This window comes from Octopus bimaculoides, chromosome 21 (assembly GCF_046866305.1).
Source record: "Octopus bimaculoides isolate indiv1 chromosome 21, ASM4686630v1, whole genome shotgun sequence".
NCBI classification, from domain to species: domain Eukaryota; kingdom Metazoa; phylum Mollusca; class Cephalopoda; order Octopoda; family Octopodidae; genus Octopus; species Octopus bimaculoides.
The window spans coordinates 20,795,542-20,816,594 of record NC_142948.1 but is presented as its reverse complement, the minus strand read 5'-3'; the positions used below and the strand labels follow the sequence as shown (position 1 = coordinate 20,816,594).

Below are 21,053 nucleotides of genomic sequence, written 5' to 3'. Positions count from 1 at the left end.
AAAGTACTGAATGGATCTTTATGAAATTTGGAAATTATATTCTTTGCATAACGGCCATAACTCCCATGAAAATTCATATATTTTTGATGTTGATGAAATTTTAACCCGAACATAACAGATGAGCATTATTTAGAAAATGATGTCACACATTATCGAGGCTACCATTCTTTCTGGATGTGCAAAAGGGGATGACGTCTTTATTCCAAGAATTCCTCTTACTCCATCAGGAGCAGACATTCCTTTTACATTCAGAAGACTACAATTCCCCCTTCGTGTGACTTTTGCCACGTCCATAAACAAATCTCAGGGTCAAACACTGTCTGTAGCTGGTCTTCTCTTGGAAGAGCCCTGCTTCTCACATGGACAACTGTATGTTGGCTGCTCAAGAGTGGGCAGCAAAAAAAAAAAAACCTATTTGTATATGCTCCACAAGGGAAAACAAGGAACAGTTTATAACGAGGTGTTATAATCACAACAGCAAGAAAGTATGTACATGATCACCTTCTTTTACGAAACTTCATTGACTTTCATATATTTATATTGATATACATATATATACGTGTGTTTGGGTGCGTGTGTGTATATACATCTCTATATATAAAGATGATGCGTAGTCTAGACGGCGTTTTTAGATTTCATTATTCTCTTTAACCCGGGCAACGCCGGGTATTTCTGCTAGTATGCATATATAGATAGATAGATATGCATATATACATATATGTATGCATATTTATATATATGTATATAAATATATATGCATATATATATATATATATATATATATATATATATATAGATATATGTATGTATATAGATGTATGTATATATATGTATATAGATATATGTATGTAGATATATGTGTATGTATATATTGTGTGTGTGTGTGTGTGTATAAAATCAAAATAAGCAACAGGATATCAAGTAGTGATGCAGTACAACCGTTTCAAGCGGTTCCATTTAATTGAACAATGCAATCATTGCATCAATATATGTATGCATATATATTTGTGTGTATGTGTGTGTGTGCGTGCACATGTATATGTATATGTGTGTATGTATATTTGTATGTATCAGTTCATTAAGAATGAAATGTCCAATTTTGAACTAAAAGTTTATTTTACTTTATCTCAACAAAAAGCAATGCAGTTAATCAAAATATGCACCTAAATTTTCAACCTAATTTTGCCATTTTATCAAAAGCTGATTTATGCCAGCAGTGAAGAATTCTGGAGAGTAAGAGGTGATGAAATCACAATTGGCTGTTTTTGCATCTTCTTTAGGTTTGAAGTTTTTTCGTTGTAAAAAGTTTTCTCATACCTGGAAAATGTGATAGTCAGTTGGTGAATATTGTGGATGACAGAGTACTTCCAAGTTCAGTTTCTGTAACTTGAGTAGCGTTCTTTGTGCAACATGTGTTTGAGCATTGTCTTGCCAAAGAACTGGCCTGTCTCTATTGACCAATCTCAGTTGTTTAATTGCAACTTCACTCATCATTTCATCCAATTGACTTACCAGGTCTCATGAAGCTGTAGTGGATGACACCAGCATTGGACCACCGAACAGACACCATTAGCTCTTTTTGGTGAATATTTGTTTTGGATTGTGTTTTGGCTGTTTGTCTCTATCCAGCCACCATGCAGAACGTTTGCCATTTTGAAAAGAATCCATTTTTCATCACACATAACAATACAATGCAAAAATGGTCGGCTTTTATGCCGTGAGAGCAACAAACAGCAAGTTTCAAGATGACATGTCATTTGATGGTTGTTCATGTGGTACCCACTTGTCTAGCTTCTTTACCTTGCCAATTTGTTTCAGATGGTCCAGTATAGTTGGAATTGAAATATCAAAGAGTAAAGTCACTAGAACTTCTCAAACCATCAATGTACAGTACACTCATTTGCTACATCTTCACCAAACATCTCATTGATGTTTCGAGCTGTCTGAGATGCATTGGGTCCACAATGGAACTCATATTCATAAAAAAACATGAATTTTTTACCTATCCGTGGATTCACAAAAATTGATTTACAAGAGAAAACTCACAATATAGTCAGACATCATGAATTGCATTTCAAAAAGTGATGATGTAACTCTTCAGTGTTGTTAAACAAAGAATTGTCAGGATAAACATTAGAGTTAACGACTATCAAACTTTTGGCATAAGAAAATCGGACATTTCATTCTTAATGACCTGATATGTATATGTGTGTGTATGCATTTATATATATAGTTGCTATTATGCAAAAGTATCATAAGTCTAAAACGTTGCTTTTTCAGAAAGTGAGAAAATAGTTTCACCATTCCATAGCAAAACCGTTGTGCTACACTTTGACAATTTTTGATATCTTGGCATCTGAAGCAGTTGGAGATATGATAGTTTGACCAAAAGAACTGGCTATTGCAAGCAAAAAATAAATATTGTAAAAAGTGCATTTGGCCATATTTGGAGATACGACAGTTTAACATAATAACAATGATATGTCTCCAGGGTCCTGTATCCTCTGAAAATCTTTGGTATTGTCTGCATAGCTAGCAAGGATGGCTACTTGAGCAGCTGAGGGCATATCAGAGAGGGCCATTATGAACAGAAATGGACCCAGGACATTGCCCTGTGGAACACCACTCATTATTTGTGTTTAGTTGGAGGTGGCCCCATTGACTACCACTACTTGACTCTTGTGGACATATCTCACCATTTTTGGACAGATTAGTGATTGGTGATGTAAAATGGATATTTTATGAAAATGTTTAGTGACACAAGTAATGGCTTAGTTATGGAGAACAGGCTAAACCACAACCCAAAAAGGCCCTCCATCCAAAAATAGTTTTTCTTTGTTTGGTGGGATTGCATTGGAGTGATCCACTTTGAGCTGCTACCAACTAATGCAACAATTACTGTGCACACCTTTGCCAATAATTATAGCATTTGGATGTTACTTTGAAGAAAAATTGCCTGCTTTGGTGAATTGTAAGGGCATGGTGTTTCATCATGATAATTCAAAGCCCCCACTCTGCAAAGATTACATCAGAAAAAAATCATATGACTTGGCTGAGGAAAAAATCCCTCACCCACCTTATTCCCCAGACCCAGTTCCTTCTGATTACTATTTGTTTCAAAGCTTACAGAATCATTTAGTTGGATTAGTACGCAAAAGCCCCAAAAAGGTCAAAACTGACCTCTCTTCTCATCAAAACCAAAAGAATTTTTCACCAATGGGATTAAAAAAACTGATGAGTAGATGGAAGGAAGTCATCGATAATGATGGGAATTATATACAAGATTAAAATTTTAATAAAAAGTAAAATTATATCACTTTTTTTCCTTACTCCAAATTCGGACATTATTTACAGGATGACCTGATATATGTATATGTAAGCAGTTGCTCATTATAGAAAGATTAACCTAACATGTATATAGGTATGAGAGTGTCTGTGTAGGAAGAAGCTTTCTTCTCAACCACAAGGTTCTGGGTTCAGTCCCACTACATGGCACCTTGGGCAAGTGTCTTCTACTATACTCTTGGGCCAACCAAAGTCATGTGAGTGGATTTGGTATACGGAAACTGAAAGAAGCCCATCCTATATATGTGTGTGTGCACTGTTTTGTGTCTGTTTGTATGCCATCACTGCTTGACAACCTGCAGTTTGATGGTTCTGCAAAAGAAGCCAATGGAATAAGTACTGGGGTCAATTTGTTCAACTAAACCCTTCAAAGTGTTGCCCCAGCATGGCCAGCTTACCAATAATGATAATAATAATAATAAAGTACCAGTCAAATATTGGGGTCATTTTAAATGACCACTCCTTCACCCTGAAATAAATGATCTTGTGTGTATGTTAGAAATGATTAATAGGCAGTGGAGTGGCAGAATCAGTAGAGCGTTGGACAAAAATTTTGTGACAGTTCTTCTGACTCTTTGCAGTTTGTGTTCCACTCCTTTGGGAGTCAATAAAACAAAGTACCAATCAAGTACTATGATTGATAGTAACATCTAGTCCCATCCCCTCAAGATTTCTAGCTTTGTGTCAAAATTAGAAGCAATTATTATTTATTATCAGGCAGCGAGCTAGCAGAATCATTACTGCACTGAACAAAATGCTTAGCAGTTTTCCATGTCTTTATGTTCTAAATTCAGTTGCCACCAGGGTCGACTTTGCCTTTCATCCTTTCAGGGTTGATAAATTAAGTACCAGTCAAGTACTGGGGGTCAATGTGATCAACTTTTCCCTCCTTTGTACCTATAGTAGAAAGGATTTTTGTCATTGTTGTTGTTAGGGCAGTTGGTTGGTAAAATGTTGGACCAAATACACTGCAGTTGTTGGTTACATTTTTTTTAGTTCAAATCTTACAAGAATTGATTTTCATGTCTCATTCTTTCTGGTGATGGGGAATTAAAAAAAGGGCCAGTGAAGGATGTTAACAAGAGTCCCTTTTCCCAATGAGTTTTTGTCTTTTGACTTTGAGCTGATACTATCATCGTCATTATTGTTGTTTCGTTGTTGTTGTTGTTGTTGTTGTTGAAGTGGTGAGCTGGTAGCTTTGTTAGCACATAAGACAAAAGGCTCTTTATGTTCTGCATTGAAGTCTTGCCAAGGTCAATTTTGCCTTTCATTCTTTCAGAGTCATTAACATAAAATACCAGTTATGTAATAAGGGCCAGTTTATTCAACTAAACACTTACTAACCCAAGTTTGTAGATTTGTGCCTCTATTAGAAATTGCTATTGTTATTATTTGGAGATTTAGGCGAAATTTCTTGTTTTTGTAGATGTTGTGTATAATTTCCTCCAAGATTTCCTGATTACACTCACACACATAAACACATACTCACATACACACACATGCACAGGTATACATCCACATACATACAAAACCATGCATACATTCGCTCTTACACACTCAGGTAAAAAAAAATGTCAATCGATCACTGATTGTATGAGTTTTTTAATGAGATGGCTTCAAGCCATTTGACAATTATCTAGAGGGTGTATGTATTTCTCTGTGTGTGTATGATGTACTTACATAACAAGGCACATGTGCATGCATGTGTGCCATACTGTAAAAGTGTTTACAAACATCTGTCCATATTCAAAGAGAAGTAGGCATGGATGGTTGAGTGAATAGGGATACCGACCAATTTGTCACTACTACAACATGATAGAAAAGGCCTTTAAATCTCCCTTAACTGAAAAGACTTCTACCTTTGACATGCTTTTAGCTCTTCTGTTGGAAGTAGAGCTCAGCTGAAGCATTTGCCAAACCTTTGCAGTTGGAATTACCAACCACTTTCTAGAAATGGTTGAGGTAGATAAAAAGGAGGTTGTTATCTGGCTGTAGGGACAGCAGTAACATTCATCAGGTATTACTGTCAAAGTAGCACCATTGAATATCTAGAGATCTTCTGTGGCCAGAACTCTATTCTCAGAATCTAACTTCAAGACTTTACATGAGATGGAAGACATTGCTGTTATCTTTCTTTCCTTCTTGCTGCTTCATGCTTAGGTTTCAAGTTTGAATGTTTAATCCTTTGGCATTCAGATTACTCTTCAGATTACATAGTATTTATAATGTTTATTTATTTACATTGTTTTGAATTAGCCATACATTATCTTGTAGATTTGAGATTTCGATGAACTGATTGTTTATTTTTAGAATGACTTTGTAGGGTAGATGAAAGAGGCCAGATCTGGCCAGTTTGAACATAAAATGGGTAAAATATCTGGGCCTGGTGATAGACATAATGTGTCCCCTGATTTAACGCCAAACACCTGTTCCCTGGCTACTGAGTTCACTCTGTTATTGAAATCAGGTTTCTGATTTTAGAATGCCTTTGTCTCTTCTTTCTTTATTTATGACAGTCACAAAGGCCTTGAGTTGGCTCACGGGTCTTGCTTTGACTCCTGAGTGATAAAAAAAAATTTTTAAATAGAAAATAAGAGACATATTTGCTGATGTAGTTCCATACACTCTAAAAATATAGATGATATAGTCATAGCTGGAGTGCTTTTGATTATGTTCTGAGTTGACCTGGACTTAAACAACAACAACAACATCAAATATCTGGCCAAGTCACTTGATTTTCAACAATCAAGTCTAGTCAGTCCTAAGCAGTTATTTTTACTGCAGTGAGTCACAGAGACACATTTTCTCCAGATCCTGGCCCTGGTTCTCTGTGTTCCCTCTCTATGCCTTTTCTATGGCTATTATAGTCTCCTCTTTTCCTTGAAAATGGTTAATCTTATATCACCATCACTCTCATTACCGAGATTTTTTCCTACCCTCACAGCTCTGACCTTGTACTAACCCCTACATTTAGTCCTACTTCCCAGGAATGTTGTTACTTTTGAATATCTTCCACCCCACCTTGCTCATGTCTTTCCTGCAGATCAGTATCATGGTCTTGGAGGACTTGTGAAAGCCACGGAATGGCTCTTTCTTCTACATCAGTGATTGTGAAAAAAGTATTAGTGGTAGTAACTGGAAAATTGTTGAATGTTTGCTTTACTTGCCATCAAAATCCTGTATTCAAACTGTACTGGTGTTTTTATTCTACTTTTTTAAACCTTCATCTAAGATTAAATCATTAGTACCTAAGAAACAGAAACATATACCCTACCCACCAAGGCCTTTGGCACTGTGGTACTGGTGCAGAGGTAGATTCCTTGAAGTTTGAGGACAATGCTATCACATACATCCTTGTTCTAACACATAAAGCTTCTTGTTTCCTTATATTTTGACGATTCTATCTTGTGAAGGTTCATTATATTGAGATCTCTTTTTTTTTTGTTTTCTTTTTTCTTTTTTTAGGAGAGACAGATCTTCTTTATTGACTGCATTCTTTTACAGGTGAGAGGCAGTGACTCAGAGGCTGTCTCAGTTTCTTTTCCAGTTAGTTACTCATGTCCAGCTATTTCTCTTCTTATAAATATTATTATTTTAATTAGGCCTTACCCATGTCTCCATCAGGAACGAGCTGACCCCCCCCCCCCCCCCAGCTCACTATATTGCTGAAGAATAGATATTTCTGTTAAATCTAGTTATGTTGTCAATGTCTGAATAAGTTTCACACTGTTTTTTGTATGTCTTTTTTTTTTCACATTGAATGTGCTCTGTACAGATTACGTTCCACTCAGAATGTATTCCATTCAAACCATTTCCACACAATGTGCTCCACATCTCAGTATGTTTCATCCTGAGATATGTTCTATTCACATTGAGTTGCCATTGATACCATTCCAAACAGTAAATGCTCTTAAAAAAAAAAAAAATCAAAAACTAGCGACAACACAGCAGCAAAGAAAACAGTGACAGTAACAGCAACAATAACAGCAGTAAGAACAATTACAACAACAGTCAGAGAAAGCAAAATAGAAATCATTAAAAATAACTGAAGCTTTCTATTGGCTACAGTTCAAATAGGTGATTTGATTATAAGCATGTCTGACATGTGTGTGTCTGTCTGTCTGCATGTGAGCACACACGTGTGCATCTAGCTATTTGTGTGTATATTTTGCCCATCTTTGTCCATTGATTATGTGATATTATGTGGATGTACGAGTTTCTCTCTCTCTCTCTCTTTTTCTTTCTCTTGCTTTTTCACATATGTGTGTTTGAATGTCTATATGTATGTGTTTGGGGATGTATATACATACCTATATATTCTTTGGTTTTTTTGTTTAAAATTTTTCACCAACAAAGAGCTGCTCTCCAACCCAGAAACAAGACCCCATCAGCTGAATTTTGACAACAGCATCTAGTTACTTAGTTGCATATTTGTATGTGTACATATGTACATGCATGCATGTCATTACACTATCTGTATGCTTTGACCAATTGACACACACACACACACACACTGTCCCAATTTATTCTTTATACAGGTTTACACATTCTGTCCTGTTATCTCAGAACATGGCTGCCTGTGTTAAACCTTCTATATCGATGTAATTTCATTTTGTTTTCATCCTCAGGTCTGTCCTGTCCATGAAGTACATTGCATAATGTTTTTGCCATAACATCATGCCTTATAGATAAATAACATAAGAATATTCTTAGACTGCTATTAATGATGTAGCCCACATTTTCAGTGCTAATTCAACAGTCTCCATCACTCAACACGCCTGGGTGTTTAATCTGCATCTGAGTATTTTGTTGGTATTTCCTGTTTCTGGTATGCTTAACTCTACCCTTCAAAGTGAGAGTTAATATACTGGTTGTTAGACCACCATGAATATATCAGTTACTGTTATTTTGAATTTATCTGTTGTGATCTTCTGTTCTGTTGTGGTACAGTCATACAACTTCCTTGAGTGTCCATCTTTCTGCAATACTTTCTGATGGAATACTTTCCTTTTCAACTCCCAGACTTGTTCCATGGCTACACTTTCATGCTTAATGGTTAGTATATGTTGTCAAAGAGACGTGGTGTGACATTCAAAGACTATTTGAATTGATGTTTAAGACAAAGTCTCATCCCAGTACTGATTCAAGTATTTCATCCCAACATGCTTTGTGAATGTCATAACTAGATCAAGGTAGTTCTTCATGTCTTTGTCACACACGTTCAGGTCATCCACAAAGAACATGTCAAGATGATGGTTCTGTCTTCATGTGAATCAATCATACACTCTACAATATAAGGAGTTCACTGCCAATATAAACATCATCACTCACAAGTTGTTCCCTTGAAATACATTCCTACAATACTTCATCCTTTCAAAACTAAGGAGGTTCACAGTCAGTATTAACATCATCACATATACAAACTGTCTCCTTGAAATACCGGCAATATTTTATCCCATCAGAGACAATATTACAATTATTTATTGTAGTTTGCTTCCTATGGTGTGACCAAGACAAAAATGCCTATGGCTTTAATAATGGTATCTGGAACTTTAGCCTGTTAAAGGGTTTCTAATATCCATAACAGAAATACCTTCTTGTATTCCAGCCAGACAAAATCCCTTTTATGCTATTACACCGCTGATGTTACAATTTGGTTGATGAATAGTTGTTCAATACATCACCAAACTCCTCTCTTTCCAGCTGTTTGTCTGTAATGTTATTTCAACTACCTCAGTGATACTGTATACCTTTTGTATGCTAGATTCTGCCATTCTGTTGGTTTATAAGTGTTCTGCCAAGAACGATTTGTTTGGGTTTATAGAGAGACAATAGTTTTTTTCATAATTCTCGTAGCCACACTGCAATCTGATTAAATTCTTTTCGCCCCATCCAGATTTTACTCAATCTGGATCCATATTTTCTAAAGAAAGAGCCTTTGTGATTATTCTTTACTGTCAATTCATCATTCTGTAAAATGTCAATTGATTTCCACTCAATTTCTGCTTAATTATTGATCGTTCATCTCTTCTGATGATGAATAGTTTTTCAGTTTTTTTGGTGAGGAGTGTAATTTGTTTGTTTGTATTTTTAATGAGTTTCCTGACATAGCTGGTTTCAAGCTCCATGATGGAAATTCTATTTTATTATTTTTGTCTTTAGTTACTTTAGCAGCTTCAAGATTCTGCTTAGCAATTATGGAAAGGGAATACAGTCAGAAATATATTTTCTGAAATAAAAGGACATTACTCTTCTATAAAACTTCACAGTCACTATTAATTCAGTGAATCTTTCTTTCATCAGTACTAGCATATATAATTAATATTTTAATGGTACTTTTTAAAATTTATTAATTTTTTTCTGGAAAGGTTTCCTTAAGAATTTCAATTAGTTATATTCTCATCTCTGCCAGCTCATAAACCAGGTATTGTGGCTACAGCTATGATCACTGGTCTCTAGAGGTGTGAAGTAACATAGTGGGCAGTGGAGTTTGATCTCCTGTTACATGACATATCACACTTCCTGTTCCAAGAATATGTTTATTTACTGTTATTTCTGTGTTATTCTTACTTTTATGAATAGGTAGTGGTTAAGTGTGTATTAGCATGTGGATGTCTTTGAAGTAAACAAATGAATGACATCGATTCATAGTTAAAATAATTTATTCACTGAACTTAAATTTGGCGTTGGTACACATAATTCTTCACTACATGTAATTGTTGATAACTGCTACGAGGGTACATCTGTGGTACATCTGTGGAGGTGATATGTCAGAACTGAATATGTTTTTTTGTGTCTGTGTGTGTGTCAATCATCTGAGAAAGTAGTCTATCATGAACCTTTCTGTCTGCCAGTGTGTCATTGACTGAAAGTCTGTCTATCAAAGACTTTCTGTCTGTCTCTCTGTTGACCATGGTATTTTATAACTGCTGTGGCAGCTAGAAGGACAGACATACTGCAGCAGAGATTGCGCCTAAATAGGTCAGCTCCTGTCCATTTGAACTTTGCCTGACATGGCTGAGGCCGTAGGTCAAAGGGAGATGGTTTATCATTTTTTGACAGGACAAAGGAAACCTTTTTTCATGCCTGTTAATTGTGGTGGTTTGGGCAAGCAAGAATTCTTAGATTTGGTTTCAAATCTAAGCTTGGAGAAGGAAGTGTTAGTTTTTACAAATAAATTTACCACCAACAAACCTAACCTCTCCCTGCAACCAAGAAATTGTTTTGTGGTGAAGTCCTTTAGGTCTAGATGTGATCCCTCTACAATTTATATGTATGTGTGTGTGTGTGTGTGTATACATGTACTTGTATGCATGTGTTCTGTGTCATCACACTTGTTGTAATGGTACGAAACTAAGTGTACTTAGATTCACATTGTTAAATACGTTGTCACAGATAAAAGGGGGTAGCTATCACGTTATTGTATTGCCTGCATGACATAACATGGTGGCAGCAGTAAAACAAGATAAATATATCAAATCGAAACTAGTCGTATCACCAGCACATTCAAAAAACTCAAATCATTATCATTAGACATTGCTTAATGCTACCATTGTACCAGTATTGTCAGTGAACGTGATGTGACACAAAACAAAAGAACAAGAAGGAAATGGATACACAGTGACAAATTACAAGAATACACACACACACACACACAAACTATTATGGAGGCATCGCTACAGATTTATATACAAGATTATTGTTATCATTTCGGCTAAATAGTGCGTGTTGTGCCATGTAAAATAACCAAATCATAGTGTTGTATTGCACAAGAAAAACAACAATAATATGACAACAGCTCGCATTCCCGAAATGCAGTGGCACACAGACAATGCAGCCCAGCAAATATTCAAACAAAACATCATGTACTTTTGTGAAGATGAGGAAATTACAGAGCCAAGGAAACTAGCCTTACAAATATTTAGAGGCATTGGAAATGAAGGACTCTAGTATTTAAATGCATCTAGCTTATTAAATGCTGACAAGAAAAACCCAAATAAACTATGGGAATTGTTTGATGCACAAGTTAAGACAAATATCAATTTCAGAGTACATTGCCTTAAATTGATGGAATGTAGACAGCAGCATGATGAGACAATTGATGGTTTTGTCACAAGAACCCGAGCAATAGCAAAAAAATGTCAGTTTGAAGAAAAAGAGCTTAAACAATGGATCATAGAATTATTGATTGCTTCAACTCCCATGAAGCCTTCCAAAAGGAGCTGCTTGGAAAGGAGAAAAACTACAAACTTGAAGATGTCCAAACAGAGGATAGAAACAAGATTGAATGAAGGAGATATGGACTTTTCAGTTGCAGTGACAGCAGTCTGTTAAGTTCACTGATATATAAGTTGATACAAGGCTGAAGACTGGCAGTTTTTGTAAAAGAGAAACATAAGTTGGGTGTAGTGCCAGGGGAGAGGCAAATTGTTGCCTCCTTACCCAGGTCAACAGCCCTGACTGAACAAATTTTGGTGACTGATAGTCATCATATTCATCATTGTTTTAATGTTCATTTTTCCATGCTTGTATGAGTCAAATTGACATCGTTGAGGCTAACTCTTTGTGGGTAGATACTCCTCCTGTCATCAACTTTCACCTGCTCCCATGTATATTTCCCCCAAAGTCGGACGTTTTTCACAGACGATTGGCAACCAGTGACACTAGTTGCATAACACTGATACTAGTTTGCAACTATGGTACATTGTCGAGACTAAGAGCCACACACACACATACACATACACACACAAGGCTATAGTAGAAGGAACTTACCCAAGGTGCTATGCAATGAGACTGAACCCCAAATCATATGCTTAGAAAGTGAACTTTTTAATTAAACAGCCATACCTGCACCTATCATCAACATCATTGAACATCCTTTTTCAATATTAGCATCTGTGTGTGTGTGTGTGTGCATGATAGTAGTGTTTTAAATTCATCTGTTTTTAGGCCACCTCTTACAGTATTCAAGGATGCTTGCTTCCCAAGCACTTGGTTCTGGGTTCAGTCCTACTGCATAGAACCTTGGGCAAGTGTCTTCTATTATAGCCTTGGGCCAACTGAAGCCTTGTGAGTGAATATGGTAGATGGAAACTGAAAGAAACCTGTTGTATGTGTGTGTGCATGCATGTCTTTATGTTTGTGTTTGTCCCCCACCACTGCTTGACAACCAGTGTCAGTTTGTTTACATCCCCTATAACTTAGTGGTTCAGCAAAAAAAGACCAATAGAATAAATACCAAGCTTAAAGAAAATAAGAAGTTCTGGTGTTGATTCATTTGACTAAAAGTTCTTCAGGGCGGTGCCCCAGCATGGCCACAGTCTAATGACTGAAACAGATAAAAGATATATGTTGAGAGAGGGAGAAAGAAAGACATAGACGGTAAATAAACAGATAGACAAACTGACAGACGGACAAATCCACCTGAACCTGCCCAATGCAATCCAACTTCCTCTGAATAAAATAATTAAGTAGTGCTCATTACTCATCTACAGATAGTCAGTGCTATGACTTTGTGTCTATATAGATTAAAGGAATCAGAAGAATGGGCTTCCAGTATTACACATTAATGTGGAATATTTACAACATGTTACTTCATGAAACATGTACAAGAATTGGCTGAAAAGTTTGTAGGCTGACCAAAATACTCTCATGGAATGGGACCAAATGAGATTTCTATTTCAGCATAGTCTCCCTAACAATCCACTTACTTCTTCCATTAGTGTTGCAGTGCTTGGATCCCATTGGTGAAGAAGCTTTCATCCTGTTGGTCAAAATATTCATCAACAACAAATATGATGTCATTATCATTTCAATACTGGTTTCCAGCCAAGTATTTCTTCATGTTGGGAAAACATATGATAGTTAAATGGGGCCAAATCAAGAAAATGGGGGAGGTGATCAACCAGTTCAAGCCACAATCATGCACAACAGCCTTTGAAACTAAGGAGTTGTGTGCTGGAGCATTGTCCTGATGAAACAAGATCCCCTTTCATCAGTTTTCCTGAGCATTTGGTCTTGGTAGCCTTTTATAACTGCCTCAGGAAGTTGGCATAGTGCTCTCCATTGACGTGTCTGTTTTAATAAAAACAGTACCTTTTACATCCCATAAAACTGAGACCATCAACTTCCCTGCTAATGAAATGATCCTGGCCTTCTTTGGAGCAGGGGAACAAGGGTGTTTCCAATGCATAGATTGTCTCTGTCTGTGGCTCAAAATGATCAACCTAACACTCATCATGGGTTAGGAAATGTTCAAGGTGATATGGTAGATCTGCTTCAAACAATGTCAGATTCTTTCATGATGTAATCAACCTGGTGTGCTTTTGATCATATGTCAGAAGATGTGGCACCCATTGAGCAGAAATGTTTGTCAAGTTCATTGTGCAGAATGTTCTCAACTCTATCATGGGATATGGTAATAGCATTGGCTATTTGATTTATAGTCACTTGCCTGTCATCCAGACAGTGAACATGATCAATGTTTTCCTCAGTGAAGGCAGTTGCAGGACATCCAGACCTTCAGTCATCTTCAAGACTCTCCCTTTCCCTCCTAAATCCAGCTGTTCACATTTGCACTGTTGATAAAGCTGGAGCCTCATCTAATGTAGCAACCATATCAGCATGAATGTCGTTGAGGGCCAAACCCTTTTTATAACCCTGCAATGCCAAATTTTGTGGATTTCCAAGAGAAGTCGTTACTAATTACTTTTGAAGTCTTCTTTGAACATTCAGACATCAGTTTACCTGGAAAAAACAATGCGGTTATTAATAAGTAGAGCTGAAATTAATGTATGCAAGATTTCACAGCTCTAGCATCACTCTGTCACTGTCAACCTATGACCTTTTCAGCCCATTCTCAGAGAGTATTGTCTGACTGCTCACCTTATGAGGTACATTCAAAAAGTATCTGACTTTATTTTTTCCTGCCAAAACTAATGCCACCTGGGCAAAATCCTTCAGTTGGGAGGTGAAGCCACCTACACATCTGTGAAAATTTTTGTGCCAGTAGGCTACATCCTTTCCTGTCTGTTATGTCTAGAGTACAGACAGACATGTAGTGCACGCTCATTGAATTTTTGTTTTCATTGAATGCATCAAGCAGATATTGTATTACGTTTTGCCAAAAGCTTGGTGATACACATGCTCAAACCATCCGGAAAATTCAGCAGGCTTTGGTGATAATGCTATGAGGAAAACTCAGATCAAGAAGTGGTACAACCAAACATGGCTGCACCTCAGTGGAGATAAAGGCAAACTCGGGCAGGCCATTCACAAGCCAAAATTTAAAATGTCTGGCAAATAGTCATGGAAGACTATTGTGTAACAATTCAGGTACTTGCTCACAAAATAGGAATAAGCACAGCATCAGTGTGTTCTGTTTTATTAAAGGATTTGAGCATGCAGAAATTTGTTCCCAAGGTGCTGGCAGAGCAGCAGAATCACTGGTGATGAGACATGGGTTTATGATTACGATCTGGAAACCAAATTCCAGTCCTCCCAATGGAAGCACCCATCATCACCAAGGCGTAAAAAAGCATGATAAGTTCACAACAATGTGAAGATAATGTTGATTTGTTGCTTTACTTCCCATGGTATTGTACATCATGAACATGCACCACAAAGCAAAACAATGAATAATAACAAATAGTACATGGAGATTATACATCATCTTTATGTGGGCAGTGAAGAATTGGCAACTTCACCACAACAATGCACTCACTCATTCTACCTACATAATCAAAACTTTCTTGGTCAAGAGTAACACACCACTTGTTTGACCGACTTTATACTCTCCCAACTTGGCACAAAGTGATTTTTGGATCTTCCCCAAACTGAAAACTACACTGAAAGGGAAGTGATTTGAGTTGTAAGAGGAAATTATAAGAAAAGCAACAGTGGAATTTCATCTCACTCCAGAGCAGACGTTCCAAAAGTGTTATCAGCAATGAAAGAACTGCTGGGAGAAATGTGAGCACCTAAGAGGCGTATTTTGAAGGTGGTTAAATAAAATTTGTGAAAGGTACAAAATTGTTTTTTTTTTATGCCCAAAGGTCAGATACCTTTTGAACGCACCTTGTATACACACACGCAAGCACACACACATATTATGTGTGAGAGAGAGAGTGTGTGTGTATATGCTTGTACTGTTATATACACCTGGTTATGGAATTTCCAATCAATTTCTTGAAGATGGACAGGGTTTCTAATATTTACACAGTGTCCCATATCAAGGTGTGAATCATTTAATCACTGACTTAGATTTAATATCATGGGGTGGGGAATGAAAGTTGTTTTTCTTGTTTCATCTCTCCTCCATTCCCATCTCCTTTATTTACTAAATATAAGAATATATTTACATCTATGATGAGATGAGACCACCACCACCAAGTACTACAGCTGCCACCCAATACTACAATCATGTTTCTATATTTCACTGGAATGTTTTGTGGTCTAAAATTTATGCCATTAACAACTTCTCTATTCCAGTGTAAACTCTTACTAGGTTAGTGTAGTGGAAGGGTGGGGCAAATTGTTGTTGTTTAGCCCCAGGTCAGTTACCCTCATTAAACAAATCTACGATCAAAGGCGTTTCACTCTTGACCTTCCTTTTTTTTTTTTAGGGATATTAGGACCTTGTTAACTCAAATGCTGGACTCAAATTGACGAATGCCAGTCCTACCACAGATATTAATGAAATTGTTTGGCACTTCTTCTCCAAAATGTTTGGCAGATTCAAAAAGTTTAAAATCTTATATATATATAAATGGGAGATTCTGTCCGTTTCTTTGTCCAGTAAAATGAGAGTAAATGGTTCAGGGGAAGCTATTATGCTATTGCCTAATTTGTCGCAACAAAAATTATGCTATGGTACAACCCTAATTGTGCACAAATTTATGAGGAACTGCATTGAGGCAAATATTCCCACTGGTTGTGGTAAAAGTGAGACTGTCTTCATTCCTCAAATAACAGTTATACTATCTAATGTTCCATTCCAATTTAAGTAGTTACAGTTTCCTATCCCACTTGCTTTTGCCATGAGTATTAATAAAACTCAGGACCAAACACTAAAAGTTGCTGGGTTGCAACTTGAAGTACCATGCTCTTCACATGGCCAACTTTGTGTAGGAGCATCACGTGTGGGAGCAAAAGCAAATCTTTTTCCCTATGCACCCTGAAATAAAACAAAAAACATTGTTTATAAAGAAATAGTCACTCTTGATGCAACATGAATACTTCAATAACTTAACGTGTATGACATCGATCTTTTTTCTACTTCAGTTACATGTTTTCTCTTATAAAATGCACACATACAGGAGGAGTAAATCTAAACCTGTAGGGTGTTCCCCCCCCCCAACCGTCTTTCAATTCTCCTCAGCCATACAGCCTATTCAAATGTCAAAAGAAACCGTGACAAATGGGTATTCTACTTGACCTGTGGCCTTTTCAGTGCCACCACACAGTCATCTGCATTCCATAAAGCTATTCTTCTATATGATATAGCTATTTTTCTACCTTCATTCATGTTGAAACTGAATCTTTCAATTCTCCGTCTTCAATTATTACATGTTTTTTTAAAAACCATGCTTTTCACATGGCCAACTTTATGCAGGAGCATCACGTGTGGGAGCAAAAACAAATATTTTTGCTTATGCATCCCAAATTAAAACAAAAAACATTGTTTATAAAGAAATATTCACTCTTAATGCAACATGAATACTTCAATAACTTAATTTGCCATTACTATCATTACATTCAAGAATGACTAAATTACCTATTTAAATGAACCGTATTATATAATTGCCATTACTGTGTAGTAACGCCGTGTGCATGCGTAGTCTCACGCATGCGTAGAATTAAACAACCAAGCGTTCCCGCTCAATTCATTCTCTTTCTTGCTGGCCAGCATAGAGCAATGGACGTGTCAAGAGTGTCTCTAACATTCGAACTCTGGAGACAGCTTCTTTACGTGTTAAGCTGTCTCTCTACATCTTTCGGACTTACGCTCGACAGCTCGCTCACACCTACATAACAACGTCCCAACAACAGAAGCTGTAACAACAAGAATCAAAGATGTATAACCAACAAGAGCGGTTTTTATTCTCGCCTCTGTTAGAGTGGATTTTTCCACTCACGAAAAACAGACAGGAATTACGGCCTGCTTTTTATTATGTTCTTATATGTCGCATTCACACTCTCACATATACATACATATTTTATGCCACACAATAACTCCTGTTATTCATTTCATACGGTTGTTTTTTTTTCTATCGTCTCATTACTGGTATTTACGAATTCACTAATGTTCGTAGTATAACGTAATTACTTGTATATCATCTTTGATATATATTTTGGTTTCGACCGTGTGACACGTTTATCGTCACCATTTCTCCCTTTTGAGTTCGCACGGTCGTTTTTTCATCTTGGGTTAAGAAAATATTTCTTCGAGGTTTTCGCTAATGGTCGTACAGAGATTTGTCTGTCGATCGTTCTGTAAAAGCGTACCTCTTCAAACACTCATCACCAAACAGCCTTTTCGCCACCAGCGTTGTGCGCCAACCAAGATTACCACCGTGACGACAACAATTACTACTACCAACTACAAGCATTCCCCCCGACGTCGCCAAGTTTCAACAGATCATTACCACTGTCAATATCATTACCACCACACATACAGAACACAGCTATAGCAGTTCCTGCGCCGACGTCTTCATCAATGTACTCTATCTCGGTGTTTTGGGACTTTTCGCAGTCTATACTACAGACACTTTCACTTGTTCTGTGTTTTTTCTCACACACACACTTGTGCACTCATACATTTTCTTTCCTTTCAGGGAAAACAAACACTCAGACTTTTACATCGCGTGATTCCAGTTTCCTGGACAGTTGTCATCACGGTTGTTTTGTCATTGTCATTTCATTTATACGTTGCATGCATGTTCTCACGAGTGCACATTCATTTCTTTCATTTTTCATTGTGTGTGTTTTGTGCTACATCTTGTGGGTGGTTTTTCAGTGGCCATCCTGCCTCAGGTGTTCTAACAGATTTCATTTATCGTGCGTTTCCGCACTGGCAAGGGAGCCCTGTAGTAACGCCGTGCGCATGCGTAGTCTCACGCATGCGTAGAATTAAACAACCAAGCGTTCCCGCTCAATTCATTCTCTTTCTTGCTAGCTAGCATAGGGCAATGGACGTGTCAAGAGTGTCTCTAACATTCGAACTCTGGAGACAACCTCTTTACGTGTTAAGCTGTCTCTCTACATCTTTCGGACTTACGCTCGACAGCTCACTCACACCTACATAACAACGTCCCAACAACAGAAGCTGTAACAACAAGAACTAAAGATGTATATATTTACCACATGAATAAATGTTGTTTAAGTTGATAGTCTGGAGTTCAGCGTTCCGTTATATTCTAATTTTATAGTAGGAAAGTCAGGTATACGTCTAAAGATGTATAACCCACATTCTACTAAAACTGTATTGATAAACAAAATAACACATACAACTCATTTATTATTGACATATAGTAAACAAACAGAAGTTCATGTATGAAATCCATCTTTTTTCTACTTCAATTATTACATGTTTTTCTCTTATGAAATACACACATACAGGAAGAGTAAATCTAAATCTGTAGTGGTAGTCAGATTCGAAACTTTATGTAGGAGCTTCACGTGTAGAAGCAAAAGCAAATCTTTTTGCTTATGCACCCCGAAATAAAACAAAAAACATTGTTTATAAAGAAATATTCACTTTTAATGCAACATGAATACTTCAATAACTTAATTTGCCATTACTATCATTACATTCAAGAAAGAAATCAATCTTTTTTTCTATTTCAATTATTACATGTTTTTTTCTCTTATAAAATACACACATACGGCAGGTTCGTGTATGAAATTGATCTTTTTTCTACTTCAATTATTACATATGTTTCTCTTATAAAAACACACACATACAGAAAGAATAAATTATATATATAATTATATATATAATTTCAAGCGTGGCCGTTGCCAGTACTGCCTGACTGGCCTTTGTGCGGCTGACACGTAAAAGCACCCACTACACTCTCTGAGTGGTTGGCGTTAGGAAGGGCATCCAGCTGTAGAAACTTTGCCAAATTAGATTGGAGCCTGGTGTTGCCATCCGGTTTCACCAGTCCTCAGTCAAATCGTCCAACCCATGCTAGCATGGAAAGCGGACGTTAAACGATGATGATGATGATGATGATGATGATAATAATACTTTGAATGTGGCTCCCAAGAAATGGTAAAAGTAATTACCCAATCAACGACGAGTATTACTGCTAGTTTTATTATATGTAGCAATTTGTTCCCCACCCACTTTCCAATCTTTGTGGCTCTGCCTCCTCTGCTCTAATACACCCTTTCCTTTTTTTAAGATAATAAGGTATGACTTGAAGAAGATTTCGCTGCTAATTCTAACAATGAACTAGGTTGAGCTATAAAGGAGAAACATTTTAATAGCAAGAGTAAGTTATAAATATGTGCCAGTATCATGTAAAAAGCACCCATGCTGGCACCACATAATAGCACCCATGCTAGCATCATGTAATAGCATCTGTGCCAGTGCCACATAAAAAGTACCCAGTACACTCTGTAAAGTGGTTGGCATTAGGAAGGGCATCCAGCTGTAGAAACCAAGCCAAGTCAGATGAGAACCTGGTGCAGCTCTCCTTACTTGCAAGCCCTGATCAAACTGTCCAACCCATGCCAGCATGGAAAATGGACATTGAATGGTGGTGGTGAACTCGTGGATTGCAGTACACCTGCCTGGGTTATGAAAAATAATGAATATTTTTATACATTCATAGACATGGTAACTTATTTTAAGTTACTGTTTTAGCCTTAAGGCTTAAACTAAATTGTTTTTTTCCATCTTCTCAACCTTGGCCCCATCTTTTTTTTTATTAGAAACCCTACTGTAATATATTCTTTTCCATTGGGGTTCTTGAAGATCATCTAAACCAACAACTACTATCTCAGTTAACATGACTTCATATAAATCCAGAATGGAATTTAACAAAGTGCAAAGCATTGACTAAAATACTTCACCACACTGACCAGTTTTGTTTGTTTACTTAAGCAAAAAATTCATACCACTGATCTCCTCCCCAACTCTTCTTTCAATTTTGTTTTAATTATGCCAGTAACCCTTGGTAAAGAATGTACTAACCATTCTCTATATAGGATAAATTATATTATTCAAATTATTCATACCTCAGCTGGAGCACTGATATTGATCTATGCATAGCTGTCCACATTTGCACTGTTGAGCTACGCATAGCTATGCATATTGAGCTATGCATAACTGTGTGATAAGAAGTTTGCTTTCCAACTACATGGTTCTGCATTTAGTCCCACTGCAGGGCACCTTGGGCAAGTGTCTTCTACTAAAGCCTTGTGATTGGATTTGGTAGATGAAAACTGAAAGAAGCCCATCGTATATTTATATATATCAGTGTGTGTGCCTTTGTATTTGTGTTTATCTCCAACCACTGCTTGACAACCACTGTTGGTGTGTTTACCTCCCTGTAAATTAGCATTTCAGCAAAAGAGACCAATAGAATAAGTACCAGGCTTTACAAAAAAATAAAAAGTACTGGAGTTGAATCATTAGACTAAAATTCTTCAAGTGGTGCCCCAGCATGACAACAGTTTAATGACTGAAACAAGTAAAAGAT

At 36.9% G+C, this 21,053-nt stretch overlaps 1 protein-coding gene across 7 annotated transcripts in view; it reads left to right on the top strand.

Moving 5' to 3' along the window:
* The window catches only part of LOC106873104 (uncharacterized), a 271,061-nt gene that overhangs the window by 129,222 nt on the left and 120,786 nt on the right, over positions 1-21,053 (top strand). The window lies entirely within an intron of this gene.